The sequence below is a fragment of the Poromitra crassiceps genome (genome assembly GCF_964638095.1).
Source record: "Poromitra crassiceps genome assembly, chromosome: 17".
NCBI lineage: Eukaryota > Metazoa > Chordata > Actinopteri > Beryciformes > Melamphaidae > Poromitra > Poromitra crassiceps.
The window spans coordinates 21,262,426-21,282,702 of NC_139635.1; positions in this window are offsets into that span (position 1 = coordinate 21,262,426).

Sequence of the window (20,277 nt, forward strand, 5' to 3'; positions counted from 1 at the left end):
GGTGTCATCATCATTATCGTCGTTGGCGCCTTGCTTCGTGGGCGTCAATTGCCCCAAGAACAGGCCTGATGGTGGGCCAGTACGGACCATTTTCTACAGTATTATTCTATTATTATTATTACTGATTGATATCTGACTTTATATTGCACATCTGTATAGATTTTTAAATGAATTATGTTAAATACATAATATAATTACAATTCAAAATACATACTACAGCATGCGCTGGGACGCGTCATCAGTGATGTTAACTGGGGTCGTAAGGTGTTTCGGGTCTATCTAATATCACACACCCTCGCCCAGTAGACCCAGCCGAGGCCGATTAAGACCCCGACCCGGGTCCTGGAAGCAGCCGCTCACGGATCAGCCTTCCTACTCTGTCTGCAACGTTGCCCACGGAAGGGTTGATCATGCCCAATCCGCTGCAATAGAGCTAGTGCTACACCGCAGCATTGAAAGACCCTTCGGTGCATGGAGGCTCAGGCCCTGTGGGTTTCTCCCGGCCGCGCTCCTCCTTCTTCTCACCAGACCCTCCCTAGGGAAAAGGCAATCCTACCATGCCGTACCATCATGGCGTACCATGGGCAGAGAGGATGCCTCAAGAAGGCCTGTGCGCTGCACGTCATTCGCCTGCGCCGAGCACCTCGCTCTAGCCTGAAGGACCCCAGGCCGCGCCGATCTTTACACAGCTTTTCAGGAGGCTAATCCGTAGCGTTTGTGGATTTCTCCCTCACGAGAGAGCCAGGCTGGGGTGCTAAACCCATCCCGTACTGGGTGCCGTCTCTCCGACCGTCAACTGTCTCTCCAGCTTGTCACCAAACTATACTTGGTTGTCGCCTAGACTATTAGTGTCACTGGCCAGGGGAGCCAGAATAATACAATTCAAAATACATACTACAGCATGCGCTGGGACGCGTCATCAGTGATGTTAACTGGGGTCGTAAGGTGTTTCGGGTCTATCGAACATCATACACCCTCGCCCAGTAGACCCAGCCGAGGCCGATTAAGACCCCGACCCGCGTCCCGGAAGCAGCCGCTCACGGATCAGCCTTCCTACTCTGTCTGCAACGTTGCCCGCGGAAGGGTTGATGATGCCCAATCCGCTGCAATAGAGCTAGTGCTACACCGCAGCATTGAAAGACCCTTCGGTGCATGGAGGCTCAGGCCCTGTGGGTTTCTCCTTGCCGTGCTCCTCCTTCGTCTCACCAGACCCTCCCTCGGGAATAGGCAATCCTACCATGCCGTACCATCATGGCATACCATGGGCAGAGAGGATGCCTCAAGAAGGCCTGTGCGCTGCACGTCATTCGCCTGCGCCGAGCACCTCGCTCTAGCCTGAAGGACCCCAGGCTGCGCCGATCTGTACACAGCTTTTCAGGAGGCTAATCCGTAGCATAATATATATAATACCTGTATATTATATTATATTATGTATAGCATATATTGCAATATTGTAGGGACAAATTGTAATAGACTGATCACTATCAGAATGAAAACAGATGGTTGGAGATATTCAAATACTGTATGTTATTGTATACTGTTAGTTTGATGGCCCACCAGGGATCACAATGGAAATAAGTCCTGGACTTTATCGTGCTATCCCTGACAATGTCATTTATAAGTTTTTTTTTTACCCTGTACTTGAAGTTTGTTAAATAACTACAATAAATTAAACTAAAGCATGATTACAGCATTGCAAAGGCACACACCGCGTGCATAAATCAAGACTGATCAACAGCATTGCTGCATAAAAGCCACAGCCGCAGATGTGCGCAAATTTGCCCAAATTGACAACACACAGCATGATCAACACTCAATAGCATTGCGTAAAAGCGCACAGCACGCACAGCCACACACACACACGTGTGCAAATATGCCCAAATCAACACAGCATGATGAATATTAGATAAAAGAGCTACTGTATATGGTTTAAATAAGGAGACTAGAAATGAACAATTACATTTACTTTATAATTATTACTATTATTATTATTGGCATGAAGGGGATGAGATAATATTTATTTTTTTCTTGAAGACTGTTTATTTTTTATTTTTTAGATGAATTATCTGCTGTTTTCTTTTTATATGCAAAAGTATTTCCAATGAATGGAGATGAAGAATACAGAACCCCCGTAAAAGCTATTTAATTTCTACTTGTGCATAAATAAAGTTTAAATTGATAAATGGACCATTTACTTTCAGAAGAAGAAGAAGAAGGAAGAAAGGAGACTGCCGTCTAAAGATTTCTTTTCCATACATTTCATTTTCTTTTTAGATTAGGTGTTCATGAGTGAACACACACTATCTATGCAATGAGATATGCATGGACTAAAACTTTCAGCTACCCAGTTTCTAAGGTAGCATATCAGGAAGCCAAAATAACTGTTGATTGTATGTTTATCATTATAATGCACATGTCTCTTTTTTTTGTCTTTTCTTTGTTACACGCGCTCTTCTGACTCCTCGGGACAAAATAACTACACAGAAAATTTGAAATCCTGCATACATTTTAGTAAAACAAAATATTTAACTCTTATGTACATTTCCTCTGAAATAAATGGGTGATCTGAATATTATTTCTCAAAATATAAATGGTCTCAATAACTGTATTAAGAGAAAAAAGATCCTACAACAGATGAAAAGAGAAAAGGGGGACATCTTGTTCCTTCAAGAAACACATTTAACACAACAAGAACATAAGAAGCTAGGTAAAATTGCAAATGCTCAAGTTTTTTCCTCCTCATACAGCTCATCAAGAAGAGGAGTGGCCACTATTATAAAAAAATCATTTACCATTTCAGAAGATAAATAGTATAGTAGACAAGGAAGGAAGGTTTGTTTTGGTGATGGGCAAAATAGAAAACATTGAAATAACTCTTATAAATATTTACTACCTGCCAGATGAGAGCGCTGAGTTTATGAATCAAATCATAGATTCAATAGTAACCCAAGGAAAAGGAACAATTATTGTTGGGGGTGATCTGAATCTAGTCTTAAATCCCAATTTAGACTCAACTATTTTCCCACAGGCCTTAGGCGCAGAAACTGGCGTTAAATGCAAAAAAACGCGCCTTGGGCCTGCCTCGGGAAGATAGCAACATGGTTTTAGGCCACGAAATGCACTTTACGCCAAACAGGCGTGGTGCAGTGCCAGAATAGGCAAAGCGCTAAATTAACACCAGGAGGGAAGATATCATTAGGCCGGTATTTAAGGCCGAAACGCCCATTCTCGCCCATTCTGGGACTGCGCCACGCCTATTTCGCGTACAGCGCATTTCGGGGCCTAAAGCCATGTTGCTATCTTCCCGAGGCAGGCGCAAGGCACGTTTTTTTGCGTTTAAGGCCAGTTTTGCCTGTGGGAGAATATGGCCCATTGTGTGCAGACTAGTATTGCGGTTTCACTCTGAAACGACCGTATGCACATGAATAGAATCACCAAACTTGTTTTTACTGAATGTAAATGCATTTCAGTTCTCAACCCTGTGCTGCTTTTCTCTCACAACACAGCAAATTTACTTGACACGACTAAAAATTAACAGAAATAAAAGCGCGCACCGGGAGCACACGTTCCGTTGCAGAGTCCTTATGTTGAGATCATGGATGTATTCTCTTATAATAATTAAAAGATGCTGAACTCCACATCACCTGGTGGGTGTTGACGAATTAGCCTACCGTATTAACTGCAGTAATGATCATGGCACAGTTTTATTTAGCCTCAATAGGCTTTCAGTGCACACTGCGCAGTTATTTTTTTACATTCATTTTTTTCCCGTTTCCCGCTTTTGACCCATTTAAAGTGGACGTCACAGGGTTAGTTGTGCACGCATCGCGGTATCCACGAAAAAGACGTCTTGTGCCGTATGCGTATAGACGCTGGACATTCCCACTAGGAATATGACATAGGGATGCACGATAATTATCGGACCGATTAATTATCGGCCGATATGGCCATTTTGCGTTATTATTTATTATTCCGATAATGGCCTTTTTCCGATAAATTAACAGCCGTTAATCAGGCTTTGTTTTTGCCTCGGACCGGAGCTATTGTTGTTGCACGCTCGTGACATCTGCGTCGGCCAAACATGGCTGCTGCCATGCAGTATGTTGCCATTTTTCACAGTTTAGATGATCACAGCTATTGTAATTTGCAATCCATGTCCCGCACGGGTTCCGAGAGGAGGGCAAATGTCTATTACGTTAAACCAAAGCTGGTGATGATGCAGCGGATTTGTGTGTTGTTTACGTTAGCTTAGCGAATGTTAGCGTTAGCTCGTAGCGCGGCCTACAGTTCAGGCTCACCCACTTGGCAGACACATTGACACTGCTTGTGATCAAACAGCCCCGCAAAAGCACTTCATACTCACAGAGCTGGTGTAAACATATAGAAACTAATGGAAACCCCGTTACCCGAAATGAAACATGGGATTGTGTATTTAACTCCAAAAAACAACACGCTAACGCTAAGCTAACCGCGCTAGCCGGGAGTCCCACTATAACAAAGGGACTTTGGAGTCCATTAGCAGCTGGACAGCTAGCAGCTGGACAGCTAGCAGCAGCTAGCTGCTGGACAGAGCCATCTAACAGAGCCAAAACAAAGGTGCAGTCGCGCACATTAGTCTACAGAAAAAGCATCAGTCAACATAACATGACAATGAGAGTATAAATTATTATGCCTTTTGTCATTGTGTTTTATCTGCAGACTAAGCAGTCATTGGCTTCCCGTTCTACTTTGCTATGTAGTTGGATCCTAGGGGGACTGCCCCCTAGTCCGACACCTCACGAGACCGAATTTGGGTTAGGCACCCCTAGGGGGACTGCCCCCTAGTCCGACACCTCACGAGACCGAATTTGGGTTAGGGTCTGGGGGAGGTTAGGTTTAGGCGTGGGGGTGGGAGAGGTTAGGTTTTGGGTTAGGGTCTGGGGGAGGTTAGGTTTAGGGTTAGTGAAAAACGGGGAATATAGAACCCGGGGAACATAGAACCCAGGGAACATAGACATGATCCCCTGTCCAATGCCTCTTTTTTCGGACTCGTGAGGTGTCGGACTCGTGAGGTATCGGACTCGTGCCATGGCACCATAGATCCATCGTGACAGTGAGTACGGGTTAGGAAACCTAACCAATAATGAATGATTCTGGTCTCTGGAGTGGCCCTCTAACCAATCAACGTTGGTCCACGTACAATTGGGAAATGTTTGTGTGACTATATTATGTCCAAAGTAATCTACTCTATATTTTGGCTTTATAAGTAAATCCGAAAAATTGTGGGCCTGTCTGACACATGGCAGGTAGCTTTTTTGGTCCCAGTCTAGCCCTGCTCACCAGAATGAGTTTTGAAATGGAGGGACAATAAAATGTCCCCCCACTGACATGATTGCAAGTTCTTGGTGAACGACACAATAACGTCATATGTAACGGACATAAGTGTACCATAAGCCACCTAGTGTTTTGGACGTGTACCGCAGCCAACGTGCCGAGTTACGTTCGAGTATGTACAGTCTCAATGTCGCCGCTAGTCGGCGGCAAGGCTCCAAGTCGAGGCTGCACAGAACCCTGTCAGCGCCTTTAGCTTATTTGTGGAAGGTAACCTGTCTGTTGCTGGCAAAGCTTTAAAATAGGTGGAGGAGGCATCCGGATCTTCCATATTTCTATGACAGCTGAACCGCTAGTTGTAACTTTCTGCAACCAGTTCGGCTGCGTCCACAAAATACGTAATCGCTGTTTACAAACAAAAAAGGTCTATTGTATTTCCCGGGAAACGGGAAATGATTCAGTTGGAATTTCCAACTGAACCATTAAACCCTAGTCCTCTGGTTACCAGTTAGATAGATAATTAATGTTAAAATGTCACTGAACACATTTAAAGCAGGCTAGTTTTGGTCCTGATTTACACTGTGGAGCTCTTAGTTCCCTGTGAGCTGAGGGCCAGCTGAGATCTTCAGGTCCTTCTGACTTACCCTCAGACTCAACACTGAAAGTGGTTTCACTTTAGTGAGGCTGCAGATTCACTTTCATCTTTAAAACTCTTTGTAAAACACACTTTTATGGACTTGCTTTTCTGTCATTTTGTGTAACCTTTTTTGTCTCTCTTCCCTTCTTCATTCATCTCCTTTCTCATCTTTTTTTTCCCCCCCAATATGTTTATTGTCATTTTTTCCTTATACACAACATACAGTGACAATACAACTTTAAATACCAGACACCTTACAACAGGGGTGTCAGACTCATATTAGGTAGAGGGCCGGATTTGTTCAACTGAGACCTCATGGGGGCCGGATTTTTTTTTTACTAAAATCAATTCGACTCATTTACCCATTTACTTCACAAAAGAAATACTGCTCTTTCCATTTCTCTTGAAACTGCCTGCATTCCGTGTCAACCTTTCTCTTTTTCGACAGCATCTTCTTCTTCTTCTTCTTTTAGATTACCGGCAGTGTGGACGCTACTAGGCGTATTACTGCCCTCCGCAGGTCAAACTAATTCAATCACACTTCATATTCTCTGATACAGTCCTGATTCATGCAGAAACTGCAACACTGCTTTAATTATCAACTGGTGGCTCTTATTATGACCAAAGAAAACTTTAATGGAAAAGGAAGCTACTCCTAGACTTGTCAAACCTTTAAACAAAATTTCCCTTTATTTTTTATACTTAGCACATTCCAGGAAAACATGCTTAACTGTTTCTTTCAATCCACACTCACATAATCCACTAGGATGTTTTCCCACAATGTACAAACACTGATTCAACCCACAGTGTCCGATCCTCAGTCTGCAAACCTTAACACTATCCCTTCTGGATCCATAATAATAAACACTTGTTTTTTTAACCTGAGCTTGTAATGAAAATAAATGTCTCCCCTTCACCTCCTTTTCCCATAACCCCTGCCACTCTCCATCCACTCCACCCTTGATTTTCTCTCTGAGTTCTACTCTTCCCAGGGAAATATTTACATCTATATCTTCCCTTTTCGGGCTTTCTTTGGCTACAGAGTCTGCTGATTCATTTCCCTCTATTCCCACGTGTCCCGGAACCCAGCAAAACTTTACAACACAATCATTCTTCTCAATTCTATATAATAATAACAAAATTTCATACACTAGATCAGGTCGAGCTTTTGACTTCCCTGCTCTTAAAGCAAACAGAGCAGCAGCTGAATCAGAACATATAATTACCTGCCTTGGTTTTACTTCCTCTACCCACCATAAAGCCCACAATATAGCCCCCAACTCTGTTACAAAGACAGAACTTCCATTTGTGATTCTTTGACCCGATTTTATTCCCAATTTAGGAATACACATCCCAAATCCCGCTTTCCCACTTTCTGGATTCATAGACCCGTCCGTAAAGATTTCCAGAAATCCCACTTCCTTAACACGTTCACTGCCATTGACGAGATATCTCGGCTTACAAAATCCAACGGTTGACTGCCAATGACGAGATATCTCGTCTTAAAAAAAAAAAAAAAAATTGACGGTGGGACGTGGATCAACGCCCCCCACGTCTCCTATAAAAATATTGGAGCCACCGAACGTGTACAACCCATTCCACCGACCCACTAAGTCGCGACAGTGCTCTCCATTCTAGAAAAAGCCGAGCCAAAACTGCAGGGGAACGCGCAATGAAACCATTCTCATACAGTAAAATGGATTGGCGAAAACGCTTTCGCTTTCGCGCTGATTGCTGGCGGTGGGGGATTGCAAATTTGCATAATAGATTATGGGTGCAACACACTTTGAAACACGCAGCATAAATAAGACCAGAATCGCAAAAGAAACCCCGTTTCTTGGGGTTTCTCAACCGAAACCCCAAGAAACGAGCGAGCCCATCCAGACTTGCCCAGCGGCCGCCAGCAGACAGGAGCAGCAGCAGCAGCAACTCTCTTGTGACAGGCCCGCTGCAGCCAAGAAGAACACACACGGAGGGGGGAGTTTGAAGTAGAGGGGTGTTTCCTGCTGTTATGGAGGAAATTACTGTTCAAAACTATTGTTTAGATGTCTGACGTCTTACTGATGCCAAAAATGAATGGTTAAAGTGACTGTTCTATCGAATTTCACAAAAAGCTATTTATCTCAGCTTAAATTTTCAGACGCTGAAACCATGCTGTATTCAAGTGCTAATGCCTACATAACTACTAACTCTACAAACTAACTCTTTTAGACAGAGAAAGCACACATTCTATTAGTTCTTTTGAGATATTTTGTGTTCACAAAATCTTAGCAGAAAAGAATCCTCGGGTCTTGAAAGATGAGCCAGAATCCTCAAAAAAAACCTCTGGCAGAAGCTACCTACAGTAAAAAAAAAAAAATGGCTGGCAGTGAATGTGTTAAGACACTCCTCTATTTTTACTAATATCTCACTTTTATCTTTCTCTTTCAAAAAACCAAACTCGATATCCCGGTCAGCCATTACCCAATAAGGAACTGATCCCCACCGTAAATGTTCTGCAATTCTTACTTGTTCTAAACTCAATTTCCTGGCCCACTGATTTATATTTTGAAATACATTTTTGTATTTGGCCTTGCCCCCTGTAACTGCCTCTTGCAAGAGACACCTAGCTGGGAATGTCTGAATATTACCATTTAGTTTTGCCCAGTACTGCAACCCTAACTTTACCCGTCTCAGACACAAAGGCATTTCTCCCATTTCCACCAGCAGAGCAGGAATTGGAGAAGTCTTAAAAGCCCCACAGCACAATCTCAATGCCTTAGCCTGAAGAACATCTAACTTACCTAACAATGACTTTGCTGCAGAACCATAGACAAAACACCCATAATCCATCCCAGACCTGATCATTGCCTGATATATTAGGTGCATGGTCTCCCTCTCTGCCCCTCATTCACACCCAGCCAAACTTCTCAGAACATTTATAACTTTCTCACACTTTACCAAGGTTTTTGTTATATGGATGTTCCATGTCATCCTCTCATCAAACCACACACCCAGAAACTTAAATACTTTCACTCTCTCCAGAGGAGAACCATACATATGAAGCCCAAATTTAGATAACTTCCTTTTGAAGCCAAAAATCATAAAGTTAGACTTTGCGGCTGATATTTTAAAGCCCCATTTATCTCCCCATTCCTCTACAGAATCCAAAGCTCTTTGGACTTGCTTTAAACAAAATTCTACATTCCTTCCTCTTTTCCAAATAGCCCCGTCATCTGCAAATAAAGACCTACCAAACCCACTTCCAATATTACTAAATATATCATTTATCATTATATTAAATAAGACAGGACTAATTACACTTCCTTGGGGCGTGCAAATTTCCTATTTTGACAATCTTTGAGTTTTGCCCACCCACACGTACTTGAATTGTTCTATTCATTAAAAAATCCTTAATCCAATTAAACATTCTCCCTCTTATTCCCAAATCATACATTTTTATCATTAAACCCTCCTTCCACAGAGAATCATATGCTTTCTCAATATCTAAAAATACACCTACCACTATCTCTTTATTATCAAATGCCTTTCTAATTTCTTGATCTAATACTGCAACTGACTCCATTGTTGACCTCCCATTCCTAAATCCATTTTGAAAATCAGTATAAAGCCCCTTACTTTCTAAATAATATACTAACCTATTAGTAATCATCCTTTCCATTATTTTACACAGCACTGATGTTAATGCTATAGGACGATACGAGCTAGGATCAGATGCATCCTTACCTGGTTTCAAAATAGGAACTATAACTGCATGTTTCCATTCCTTTGGCAAACAACCCTCTAACCACACATTATTAATCAAACACAAAATTTCTAGAATAACACTATCATCTAAGTGTTTAAATACTTCATATGAAAGCCTATCTCTCCCTGGAGTAGTATTTGCACCAGACTGAATAGCATCCCTCAACTCTTTTATTGTGAAAAAGAAATTAACTGTACTTTCATTTTCTGTGCTCCAATTCAACTTATTCTTATTTTCTATCATCATCTCACTCCTCTTCCTACCCCTCTCCACCCCCAGGCTCCCAGAACTATGTACTGCTTGAAAGGCATCAACCAGCATATTTGCCTTTTCTATATTAGAAACTGCTTCCACCTCCCCTTTCTTGAGAACTGGAACTCCCCTCCTTTTATAAATTCCTGACATTCTATGTATTACTGACCACAACTGCCTTACAGGTGTCTCAGGGCCTAATGTCTCACAGAATTTCCTCCAACTATTCTTTTTAGCGTTTTTAATTACTCTCCTTGCTACTGCTCTTAATTTCTTATATTCTACTGCATGATACACCGTTGGATATTGCCTTACCTTCCTATATGCTCTATTTCTATTCCTTACCGCTTCGTCACACTCTTTATTCCACCAGGGCACCAGCCCTCGGGGCCTAGGATCCTTTTTCATAGGAATAGTTTCATTTGCTGCCTTATGTATCATTGAGCTAATAGACTCATTCCAACTATCTACTGACCCCTCACTATCAATCTCTCCTATTAGCTTTTGAGCAGCCTCCTCAAATTCATCCCATTCAGCCCGAGAAAAGTCATACCTTGGGACTCTCTCTTCCACCTCAATTCTCAGACTCCTACCAAACCTACACAAGATAGGGAAATGATCACTCCCCAGATTACAACTATCCATCACTTCCCACTCCCCAATTCTAGCTAAATTAGCAGAGGCAAATGACAAGTCTATATGACTACCATTATTCCTTAATATATCGAATCTAGTCGCCCTACCATCATTAATCACTGACAAATCATACTTTTCTAACAACTCCTCCACAACTATTCCATTATTATCCTTACCTGCACTGCCCCATAGCTGATTATGAGCATTAAAATCTCCAACCATAATAATTGGACATCTTACCTGCTCCATAACCTCCTCAAATTCTGATACTACCAACCGTTTACATGGATTATAAAAATTCATCACAGTTATATAACTATTATTGCTCCAGACCTCCACACCCAAACACTCCAATTCAGACTTTAAATCAATTCTCCTATACTGCAGTCCTGTCTTAACAAAAATGGCACACCCTCCACCTGACCTACCTTCTCTATCTTTTCTTAAACTTTCATACCGCGGAATAACAAAATCTAAACAGGGCTTTAGCCACGTTTCTTGAATACATAATACTTCTGGCTTTACTTTGAATTAATCTACAAACCTCTTTAATTCCTGTCCATTAGCAGTCAAACTCCGAGCATTCCACTGCAGAATACAAAACATCAAAATATTACTCATCCCCCCCATCATTCTCTCCAGGGACCTCCATCATATCCATCCCTTCTGGCTGTCCACCCCTCCTACCAGCCCCCCTGTCACCCATGCCTCCCTGCCCACCTCCCCTACGTCCCATACCTTTCTCCCCATTGCCCCCTCCTACCTGCTCATTTCCCCTTCCCGTACCTTCTTCCACATTTTTTATATTTTCCTTCACCTTACCCCACTCAGCCAACTCATTAAATATCCCCAACGCCTTTACCCCCTTCACACCTAGAAACATATCCGCTGCACTAACCACCCTCTTTATTAAGTTTGACTTTCTCTCAGTTGTTATCTCCCTACTTATTGCTTCTTTTACCGCTACTATCGTCACCTCAGCTATGAAAGTTACAAATGCCTCCCTGCTCATTCTGATTATATCAGACGGAAGCACTGCCACTGGCACAATTGGAGGAAAGTTCTGCTGACTGCCCCACCCTTCACTTCTTACCCTCATACTCCCCACCCCCAACTCTCTCTCATTCTCAACTCTTTTACCTGCCTCTACATACGACAGTTTATTCTGGTCTCTCACCATCTGAACTCGCCTGGCCTGAATAACTTGCTCACATCCCCGATACGATACCATATGATCCCCTCCACAGTTGCAACATTTAGGGACATCGGCCCTACATGCCTGTATTTCATGATCGTCTCCACACTTCGCACATCTACGTTTTCCCCTGCACGAGCTAGCAACATGGCCAAATCTCTGACACTTATAACATCGTAACGGTGGTCTTATATATTCTCGCACACGATACGACACCATGCCTATATATATCCTATCTGGCAATTCACTATCTGCAAACGTAATCAGGACCGGCGTATCCACCCGGCCTCCCTCCCTACTCTTGAATCGCATTACTTCAATCACTTTCCCACCCTCAACATTCTCCTTAATCTCCGCCTCAGATAAGTCAGCACACACTCCATATATCACTCCTATCAGTCCCTCCTTCCTTTCTTTGATGAAATCTACATCCACTTTATCCACCGTCTTCAACATCTTAACACTTTCGTATTGTTTCTTATCCTTACACCACACTTTCAATAACCCATTTTCCAAGATTTTGGCTTGATAACCTGCAACTAACTTGCTTTTCAGAAATGCAGTTATAACTAGCGGATTATGTGCTCTAAATCCTATTCCATCCTTCGAATTTTTAACTTTGATCAGCACTACAAATTCATCACCATTAGAACTTCCCCTTCTAGCCTGTTTAGTAACCTCTTCCTCCCCTTCTGAAGTCTCAGGTCGCTGATTTACAGCTTCTCTCTTCCTATTTTTCCTACCCATACCGAATCCCCCTCCCGTAACCCCAGACCCCTCTCCTGTAGCCATAGGCTACCTACAAACCCGATTTCCCTCCTCTCACTATTCTTATCAACGAAACAAAAGAAAATTAAAGAAAAAAAATCAGAACCACCAGTTGATACACAAACTTTTCCGAGATTCGTCACCCCGCCAAAAAGTTTGTCTCTCGCTTCGGCGCACAGATTCTACGTCACCCCTATGTAAACGTCATCTCGACAGCATCTTGTTGATTCCTTTGTTTTTTTTTGGTACGTAGCCGAATGCGCGATTCAATTCCAGTGTGGCATCATGGTGGCTTTGTTTACACCTGATGACCTACTGACATACTTCCTTGTAGTGCAGGTTAATTAACTTATGAATGAACTATTAGCTTGCTTATTAGCCACACGTAGTTCATGATAATGGGGTGCGAATTTAATAATAATAATAATAAAAATAAAATAAAAAATTAAATAATAATAATAATAATATTCCAAAACATCTTGCGGGCCGGATGAAACCTGCCCGGCCCGCGGGCCGTATCTCTGACATCCCTGCCTTACAACATACACACACACACACACACACACACACACACACACACACACACACACACACACACACACACACGCACACACACACACACACACAATCAACCTGCAACAATTCAAACTAAATACTGATAAAACAAATCAAAACACTTCCTCCACATTGCTGACTTTTTTTTTCAAACTTCAAGACCTCCGCCTCCATCTCTCATGAAACGCATGTATGGCTCCCAGAGCTGAGCAAAATCTTTCCCTTTGCCCTTAGCAATGTACGTTAGTCTTTCCAGGCCAATACACTCCGAAAGTTCCCGTTTCCACATTTTTAGTGATGGAGCATCCATATTTTTCCAGCAAAGTGCAATAGCTCTTCTGGCTTGAAGAAGTCTGAAGTCCAGTAGTTTAGCTTGTTTTGTTGTTTGCACCAGAGCTGGCCTGCCCTATATGCGAACTAAGCGGCTGCCTAGAGCCCCGGGAGTTGCCAGGGGCTTGCGCAAAAAAAAAAAAAAAAAAAAAAAACGTTTTTTCTTTTTTTACATAGGCTATAATATTATAGGCTGTGTGTGGTAGTTAAAACATAGGTTGACGTTTATTTATGTTTGTAGTTGAAACAAAAACATAAATACTGTAGGCTACATACAGTACAACACAAAAGGCTGTTATTTACCCTTTGTCGCCACCTAGTGAGTAAATATATATGTAACTAAAACCATTAAAATTGACAACCGGTCCGTGACTTTTTCCCCCATGTATCTACCGGTCCTTGGCACAAAAAAGGTTGGGAACCCCTGGTTTCACTGACCTGGCAACCCCTATGGCTGCTGGGTTCTACACGCTTGCTTAACACTGATAGGGCTACAAACGAGCGTCATCATCGTCACGTTTGTTTGTTTTGCCCCCCCCCCCCCCCCCCCCAATCAACGGCGCGGGAAGCCCGGTGCAGTGGGTGCTGCAGCACCCCCTGGTGGCAAGAGATGGAATTTTCGAAATTGTTGAATTTGGCTCGAGTAACTGTGTTTCTGTGCATGAGTCTGTGCTGTGTAGTGGATATCTTCTCTATAGACGATCTTTGCTCAACGCAGTGGTTCTTGGGTAAAAAATAGGATCCACACAATGTGAAGTTTTGTTTACTTAGCCTCACGTTGAAACTAGTGTTTACATAGCTGTGTTTACTTTGTTCACGGAGTCGGAGACACGCTTTGTGAAGAGAAAGAGATACGAGATGACAAGACAGGAAAAAAGAAAGAGGAGATGGGAGGAATAGCAGTTAGGCTATCACTGTCCCTGATTCCTGAGGGTAAATTGAGTAATGCTGCAGAGAAGAGGAGAATATACTGAATAATGACATCACAACAGTATAATCCTAATGTTAATTTAAAATTAAATATTCCTCTAAATATGGCTAAAAGTCTAAAAAACATCAAATTTTAAGGAAGGGAGTCCCTTCCTTACAGCACCCCCTACTTAAAAGTACTTCCAGCGCGGATGCCCCCAAACCCCCGCCCCTGGGAGGGGGCCCCTAATCTATATCCTGCTTAGAGCCCCCAGATGGATAGGGCCGGCCCTGGTTTGCACAAAGTCCCCCAGATAGATACCAAGCACACAGAGTTTGACATTAAGAGGAACTTCAGTATCAAAGATCTTTGACAAACAATTTATGACACTCTTCCAGAAGTTTTCAATATTTGAACATCCCCATAGACAATGAAGTAAAGTACCTTTCTCTTCCAAACACTTATTACAGACATCAGGAATGTTAGCAGACATGTGGTGAAGTTTGACCGGAGTTATGTACACCCTCATTAAAGCAGCTACGGGCAACTTTTTCGATTGTTATTAAACAGTATAAATTTAATATCAATGCATCACATCTTACCTCTAATAGTCGACGAGACCAACGCAGAGTAGTCTCGCTTGAACCCCGAGTGAATCGGCCAGTGTTAGTGTGTCTGTAGCCAGGGCAGATCAGGAAGTGAAATGAAACGGTTTGCAGCAGCCACTTCGGCCATAACCACAAAATAACTTCCAAAAAACCTGTTAGAATATAACGAGAGATGTTCCCGCGAGTATGCGTGGCGTTCACATTGTTTATGTTATGTTGCTAGGCAGCGCAAACGGCGTAGGAAGGCAGCTGCGTTTCACTTCCTGGTTTCACTTCCGGGTTACCCGGTCCGGTCGCTCTAGAGAGCCCCCTGTTGGCGCGAGTTTAGACAGACTATAGACTTAATAATCACCTAAGGGAGCAATCTCAGATACACACGGCTTTGGTCTCGTCGACTATTAGAGGTAAGATGTGATGCATTGATATTAAATTTATACTGTTTAATAACAATCGAAAAAGTTGCTCGTAGCTGCTTTAACCATTTATATTGAAGTAATTTAAACCTTGTGTTTATTGTTTGCTTTTGTGCTTTTAAACAGGCATCACACCAATCTTCCTCATCAATGTCTTCTTGTATGTCTGTTTTCCAAGCATTTAATTTATCTAGCGCTGATTCAGTGCTATATTACCAACATGCTGTAATACCTAGAAACATGGCCTTTCCCTTCTAAATTTGCGAGTGTCATCCCTTCAAGTGTTGATAAGGGTGGAATACATGTTATCTGTTCACATCTCGATGCCATGAAGCTTCTTAACTGTAAATATTTAAACAAATGCTTTTTAGGTATTTGGTATTTCTGACATAATTGATCAAAAGAAAACAAAACATCTTTTACATACAGATCCTCAATTTTCTGAATACCCTCCATACTCCATAACTTAAATCCTCCATCCCTTCTACCAGGTTTAAATTGTTCATTGCCCCAAATAGGAGTATATTGGGATAGTAGTGGCATGTGGAAGCTGAAGTCCTCCTCTCTCATAAGGCAGATAAAGCAGTCTAAGGCGAAGTCTAGCCCTCTTTTCATTCCAGATAAATTGTCTAAACAATTTGTCAAGTTTGTGCTTGAAAATAATATAAATTTTTTGGTAAAATGGTCATTTTTATTAGATTTATTCACCCTACCATAGATATAGGTAAACTGGACCAGCGACTCAATGTTTCGGTTACACTGTCTACCAGGGGATCATAGTTTGCTGAGATTATTTCCTTGAGTTCAGGGGTGATTTTAATACCCAAGTACCGAAATCCCTCCATGGTTGTTGCAAATGGAGTACTGATTATGGGATTATGTCTTTCTTCTTTATTTATTTTTTGTTATAATTTTTTTTTATTTCTTTGACATGACAACAGACAGTACACATAACAAAAACACAAACACATAACAAAAAATTAACCCCTACCCCCCACCCCAGGCGGCAATCAATATACATTACAATTGACCATATTATCTTGTTAGATCAGGAGAGAAAAATCTAAAAGATTGAGAAAAATAAAACAAAAAACAATCAGCTTGTATTATTTAGAATATACATTAGGTACACTATTATCTATTAGATGTATTCAGAAGATCTTTCACTTTCTCAGCAAGGGAAACCCATGCATTGATAGTTAACTGTTTGGCATTATGCATTTTTGCTACTGACATTTCCAAGTATATTATATCCAATAAGGACTGTAGCCAGTGATTCTGGGAGAGCGAATGAGGCGGCTGCCAGCGTAAGGCCAACATTTTTTTTGCCGCTGTCAGGGCAACAAAAAGTGCGAGCTTCTGATGAAGTGAAAGATCTAAAGAATCATTCAATAAAAGAAACTTCGGGCAATATGGTACTTCAACATCAAGAAAGTCAGATAAAGTAATAGCTACCATTCTCCAGAATCGCACTACCCCTGGACAGTTCCAATACATGTGCAAAAAAGTCCCCATGTCCCCATTAGGACAGAGCTCACAGTTCGGAGAAGGTATAAGCTTCATCAAATGGGGCTTCCTAGGAGTGAGGTACATCCGATGCAAAAACTTAAAGTGTATCAGTTTATGATTTGGATGATCATAAACTGATGATTTTTTGAAGTATTGTCCAAGTTGTTCCAGACTGTTAACCAGCAGATATCATTTGAACATCCAAGATCCCTGTTCCAGACTTGATGGACTGCCAGAGGTTCACAGATAGAATTTAAAAGTAAATATAACTTTGCTACCAAACCACTGGTTCGAGCTCCCACGTTCATCAGAGAATGGAGTGTATGGGTTGATAAAGCTACACCCCATGAGACTCCATAAGTCCGCATTGCTAATCTGAGTCTAAGGTACAAAAAAAAAGAGTTTCTAGAAACATTATACCCAGAACACAAATCATCAAATGATCTCATTCCACTATCGTCCCAAATATCTGACAAAGTAACAACACCTTTTGCAGCCCATTGTGGAGACTGAAAGGGGGCTCCTCCTGTAATAAGATTGAAGTTATTAAATATGGGGCTATGAGTGTGCCATTTTAAAGAGGTATGAGTGTACCACTAACCGCCATGTTGACAATAAAAATGACATAATTGGACCAAGCTGACGTTTAACCAATTTAGTAGGCAGAGATGAATAAACAAGGTCCTGTAACCGATGGGGGCAGGCTAGATTATCTTCTATTGGTCTCCATGAGACCTGAGCATTAGGATCAAGCCATGTTGACACAGGACGGAGCACATATGACCAGAAATATAATTTGAAATTTGGGACAGCTAAACCGCCATCATCCTTCCTCCTCTGCAATATGGACAGCTTAATGCGTGGTCGTTTACCAGCCCATATAAAATTTGAAACTAATTTGTTTGATTTGTCCCAATAACCATTTGGGGGAGGGAGGGGTATCATATTGGAAAATAAATTAACTCTGGGGAGAACATCTATTTTGATTATGGAGACTCGAGCTGACGAGGAGTTAGGTAGTTTTGTCCATCTATTCAAATCTTCCTCTATTTGACTAAAAATATTTTGGAAGTTTTTCATAGAGATGGATTGTAAATTGGGATGGATATCAATGCCTAGGTATTTAAAAGATTTAACTACTGGAATATGAGTAGGAAGTGTAGATGGGTCTAAGGATGAATTAAGAGGCATTAACTGGGATTTATATCCAGAGAGAGAGCTAAATTGGGCAAAGACATTCAAAATATGAGGAATTGAGGAGGAGGCATCATCGATATTCAATAGTATGTAATCTGCAAATAGGGACAAAGAGTGGTGTGTATTACATAAAGTGATGGGCTTTAAAGGGGATGTTGTCTTATACGTTGGGCTAAAGGTTCTAAGGCTAGATAAAATAAAAGAGGGGAGAGAGGACATCCCTGACGGGCCCCTCTAGAGATGGAGAGTGGGGAAGATAAGATGTTGTTTGCTGTCACCAAGGCTGAAGGATTAGCATAAAGCACCTTAACCAACTCAATGAAACCCTGGCCAAAACCCAACTTCTCAAGCACCTCCCATAGGTATTGCCACTCGAGCCGATCAAAAGCTTTTTCAGCATTGAGTGACAATACTGCACAGGGGGTTTTAATATCTCTTGAAAAGTGTACTACATGTATAGTAATCTGCGAATGTTGTCTCCCGCCAAACGGGACTTTATAAAACCAGTTTGGTCGTGATGAACAAGTTTGGTCATATGTGCTCCAATCCTAGTGGCCAAAGCTTTGGCAAACGCCTTTACCTCTGCACATAAGATACTTAAGGGCCTGTAACTACTGCATGAAGTGGGATCCTTATTAGGCTTAGGCAGGACAGCAAGTAAAGCCATGTTCACATCACCAAGAAAATAACCCTTTTCAATTCCAGCTAGAATCATATCCAGCATATGTTGTCCGAGTTCATCCCAAAAGGTTAAGTAAAACTCGGGGGGAATACCAACCCACCCTGGGGATTTCCCCCTTTTCATACTAAAGATGGCATCCTTGAGTTCACTTAATGTAATAGGGGCCCCCAAACGGTCTGCATCTTCCTGGGCTAAAGAGGGGAGATTTAGCCCTTCCATAAATGTCTTGTTCTTTTCAATGTCCAAATTTATTTCTGAAGAATAGAGGTCAGAGTAAAAATTTCTAAATTCTGTATTAATTTCCTTGGGGTCTGTTAGTAAACCGCTTGCAGAACTAATCGATGTGATATTTGAAAACTTTTCATTTTGTCTTAACCTCAAAGCAAGTAAATGGCTAGGCCTTGGACCATTGAAATAGTAATTCCTCCTAGTCCTTAAAATTAAGAATTCAGCTCTCTGTCTCAGCAAAGAGTTCAACTCACAGCGTAATGCATCAATGGTTACTTTTACATTATCAGAAAAGGAGACCTGTTGTTTATGCTCTAGTTCAGTCAATTTAGCCTCCAATTAATTTATTTTACCTAACCTGTTTTTACTCTGATGAGATGAGAAAGATATTGCAGTATTTCTTATGAAACCATTCAAGGCCCCCCAAAACATACAAGGGTCATCAACAGAACCCATGTTTATAGAGACAAATTCACATAGTTCTTTCTTAAAAAATTCACAAAATTTACCATTGTTCAACAGTGACGTGTTAAAACGCCACCGATAGGCTTTTTTAGGTGTATCTCTGAGGGTAATTTTGGACAACACAATACTGTGTTCAGAGAGAGGAGTGGGTAATATTACTGCACTGTGAATTTCGGATATCAGTGAGGCAGAAGCAAATATATAATCAATGCGTGAGTAAGTCCTATGCCTATGTGAATATAAACTGTATTGAGTTAATGAAGGGTTAATAGCACGAAATGTATCCATAAGGGTGAGGTCTGTGATAAGTTTATTCAAAGTGGTTGAAGAAGGATTCTGGGAGAGCTGACTCAGATAGCTTGAACGATCAAGAGTGGGGTTAACAGTGGCATTCATGTCCGCCCCCAGTATTAATGAAAACTCCTGCATATTAGATAAAAGGTCTGTTGGATATGTAAAAAAAATTGGGATCAAAGTCATTTGGAGCATAAACAGATATGAATGCCACCTTTCTCCCAGCAATGATTGTTTTAATGTAGGAGACACGACCATCTCCATCCCCATAACTTTCCAAAATAGTTAGTGACAAAGAACGCCTTAACACCACCAAAGAACCTCTAGTTTTGGATGTAAAAGAGCTAGAGGCAGCCACATAATAGTTTCTGTTACTAAAACGGGGAACATCGCTATTTCTCAAATGAGATTCCTGTATGAATGCTACATCTACCCGATGTCTGCGTAAGAAGTCCAGGCAAGCAGTACGCTTGACTGGTCTATTGAGCCCATTTGTATTGAAACTAGCAAACTGTAGTGTAGTCATGATGATAGTTGGCT